A 4,002-nucleotide genomic window follows, 5' to 3' on the forward strand; every position below is an offset into this window, starting at 1 on the left:
ATTAGGCCTGATGGAGAGAAGAAGGCCTATGTTCGACTTGCTCCTGATTATGATGCTTTGGATGTTGCCAACAAAATTGGGATCATCTAAACTGAGTCCAGAGGGCTAATTCTAAATATAAATTTTTCTCACACACACAAAAAAAATTTACTCCAGTGAGTTTTCAGGGCCTGCCAATTACACAGGACAAAATTGTACATTTTCCTCCCTCAGAGCCACTGGTGCATTTGAACTCCTAGAGAGGGACACCCTTTGAGTTCTTAGCCTCACAACTCCCTAGGGTCTATGCTATCTCTGGAGTTCAGGATCGACACCATGGCGATGGGGCTGACGGCTGATGGCTGCACAACATGAGAACTGTAATTGTTGTCAGTGAACTGATGCACTTGAGATATGTTGAACTGGCTGATATTGAATCATATCTATTTTTATAGTTTTTAAAAAAAGTTATACTGCAGAGGAGTAGCGATTGTGGAGGTGGCACCTCTTGGGGCCCTGGCACTGCTCCCGCTGGTCAGTCTCTCATCCTGTTCAGCAGAGGCCTGCGTGGAGCCGCACGCAGATCACATCCTCCTACTACAACACCTCGGACGGGCACCGTCATCGCCACGGAGACGGTGTTCATCACTGAGATCTCCCTGACCTGCAAGAACAGGGTTCAGAATATGGCTCTGTATGCAGACGTCAGTGGAAAGCAGTTTCCTGTCACAGAGGCCCAGGATGTTGGGTGTTACCAGGTGTCAGGGAGCCTGGACCACAAGAGTGCCCACGCAGGCACCTACGAAGTCAAGTTTTCCGATGAGGAGTCCTACAGCCTCCTGAGGAAGGCTCAGAGAATTAATGAGGACATTTCATTCATCCCACTTCTGTTCACAGTCAGCGTGGCCCACCGAGGTACCTGGAACGGGCCCAGAGTGTCCACTGAGGTCCTGGCTGCAGGGAGTAGCCTGGTGATCTGCTACCTGGCTTTCAGCGCAAAGAGCCACATCCAATGGAGAGTACTGACCCTTAGGCCCTCCTTTGCACCTTTTAATAAACACCTTATCTCTTCACCCTGAAACCCACAGCGTCCCTTTTCAGCAGGAAGTAGCTAAGAGAATACGCCATCCCCTTTTCCTTATGAATCAGGGTGAAGTCTCTCTCAGGGAGGAGTGATAGGGAATGGCAAAGGACACACAGACAAAGGAGATTAATCAGAACTGACTTTGACAAGCACTGTGGCAATTGGACAATTAAAACAGACATTCGACTTTCGGATGGCGGGGAAGAAGAACAAACTGGGGAGGAGGGTAGAGAGAATGGTGCAGCAATGAAGGAATGAAAACCCAAAATCCCTGTAAATGTTCATTAAAACTAATAAAATTTAATAAAAAAAATAAATAAACACCTTATCGACCATCAGAAAAAAAAACACAACCAAATACTGCAGCCAATAATAGGAAAGGAATCAACAACTTAATAATGCTTCGAATGAGATTTGGAAACAATTTGCTGGAAAAGAACCAAGCTGGACCTCATTTGTGGAGCTAGGAGCCTGTGAGGAGCCTAATGGAGCAGTGGTTAGAGTAGGACAGCTGTTAACCAAAGGTCGGCTTTTCAGATGCCCCAGGTGCTCCTTGGAAGAAAGGTGTGGCAGTCGCAGGTCCATAAAGATTTACACCCTTGGGAACTCTGTAGGGAAGCCTGCTATTTCAGGTTCTGCAAGGTTTGCTCTGAGTTTGAATCAACTCAGTAGCAAAGGGTTTGGAGGCTGTGGGTTGGCTGGGAAAAGTAGAACATTCCAGAAGATGGGGCTGGTATGCAGAAAGGTATGCAGGCAGGAACCTACACATCCTGGGCCCCAGAACAGGGGCAGGGAGGAGAAGAGGTGCTGGCATCTCCTGTTCTAATAGCTTCTGACCTCTGGAGGGGGAAATCCCGTGCCCAAGAATCCCAAGGCAGATGAGATAGCAAAATGACCTGGGGGTGGCATCTGAACTATCTCTCATTTCACAAGGGGGAAAGAGAATCAAGATTAGTAGTCCAAGTCTAACAGGATATATGCCAGACAGACGTCTTCCCTGGAACCATTTTTATCAGTTCTGACAGCAAGGGCCCCTCCCACAGCACTGTCTACTTCTCAGCTGAGTCTGATAATTTATTGCAATGGCCACACAGAACCCACAGACCGTACTCACTTTTTAAAATTTTTTTTTTAGGCACAGAAAATCTTTATTGCCACAGGAACCAAGTGCACTAGTCCCACCTCACCAACAGTCTTAATAGTCACAAAGAGGTAGACTTCACATAATAAAACTGTAACACAGACTTAGGGGAAGAAATAGTCCCTTGGACTATATTGGCTATTAATACTGAGGTAACCAATTGATCTTGTTCATTGAAAATACCTCTAACACAATGAAAAATCACTTAGTTATTACATCCAATTCATATATACCATTCAAATTAAAATATATTTACTCACCTTTTTTTTTTTTTTTCTTTTTTTTTTTTTTTGGTGGAGATGCTGGGGATCGATATTTACTCACCATTTTTGAGATTTTTTTTTTTAGGGAAGTTGCTGTTATATACCATCTAGTTGAAACAGACCCTTAACTAATTCTCGAGCTGGTTTTCAGAGGCAGTAAATTGCACAGAGAGTGATCAGTTGGCCCAGTGGACAGAAGGTGATGCTACAAGCCAAATGTGGGTACCTTTTAATGCACAGCACTCAGGCCTGTCTTTCATTGTTTTTGTTCAAACATTCTTCTAGGTCATATAGCCCTGGTGTGTCCACTTGCCGTACAGCAGTAACTTGTGTTTTCTGTGAAGCCGAACACTGTGACACTCGTGTCAAATGCATGAATGATTGCCCATGGCGGCCAGTGTTTGGTGGAGCTCCCTGATTAAAACAAGCTTGGAAGGAGGAGTGGCATCCACTTCCGTAATAGCTTGCCTCTGGAAACCCTATGAACCTGGAGAGAGGATGAAAGTCACACAAATGTTGAGGACTTTCCTTCATAGGGTTGCTATGAGTCGCCTATGACTGGAAGGCACTTAACAATAGCAACAACAAATTGCACAGAAGGAAACTGCCTATCTTTCTCCCGTGGAGCAGCTAGTAGATTTGAACCATGTGTCTTTAGGATGGCAACACATCTTATCACTAGGCAACCAGAATGCTCTTGTTAGGGAAGCAGCAGATTAAAGTTCAAACCAGGGGTGACTTAGATTATAGTTCTTTGATCACGACAGTCGTGTTCACAGCCTCTGTGCTGGTAGGTGTTACAGAGCTCTCTAGTTCACCCTGAGGCCCCCTGGCTCTCCTTGCCTGCTGGGTCTAGCAGGTTCTCAACAGAGAGCCCCAATCCAAGAGATTGCTTCACTCCTGAATCTTCTTCCTTGAGAGTGATCAAATAGTGGCCTGCTGGCTTCTGTCTCTTTTAATCCCTTGTAAGGTAAAAAGGTGTGACCCAAAGCAGGTGACTTTGCTAAGGTAATGAAGGACTCTAATCTTCCTTTAATCCTGATGCCATATCATCTAGCCTGCTCAGAGGATATGTTCAGCACACAGATGGAAAAAGTGTGGTGAAAATATGCAGCCTTGATGCACACACCTTCTGATATTTGAAACCACATAGTATCACTTTGTTCTGTTCAAAATGCTCTGATCTGTGTACAGGTCCTGTGTGACCACAGGTAAATTCTGGAATTCTCATGCTTCTCAGTGTCACCCATAATTAACCACGACCCACACAGTTAAGTGCTTTTTGCATAGTCGATAAAACACAGGGGAAACATCTTTCTCTAGTACTCACTACGTCATGGGTTGAATTGTGGATTGACACAGTGACTGCAGCATTAGGCTCACGTGTGTCAGACAGAAGTGAGGAGGATGGGACAGGGTTCAGATCTGTTGTTCATAGATTTGCTGTGCATCATACTCAATTCAATGGCACCAAACAACTACAACCTTCCCCTCCAAAATATGTGTCAACATGGCTAGGCTCAGTCTACTGTAAT

General features: G+C 45.0%; 1 pseudogene; it reads left to right on the forward strand.

Annotated features, from left to right (window-relative positions):
- LOC102862166 overlaps nt 1-1,058 on the forward strand; it is a 26,255-nt pseudogene extending 25,197 nt beyond the window's left edge.
- The last annotated feature ends 2,944 nt before the right edge of the window (nt 1,059-4,002 follow it).

This window comes from Elephantulus edwardii, unplaced genomic scaffold, assembly GCF_000299155.1.
Source record: "Elephantulus edwardii isolate Elephantulus edwardi_28Jun2011 unplaced genomic scaffold, EleEdw1.0 scaffold00089, whole genome shotgun sequence".
Taxonomy (NCBI): Eukaryota; Metazoa; Chordata; class Mammalia; order Macroscelidea; family Macroscelididae; genus Elephantulus; species Elephantulus edwardii.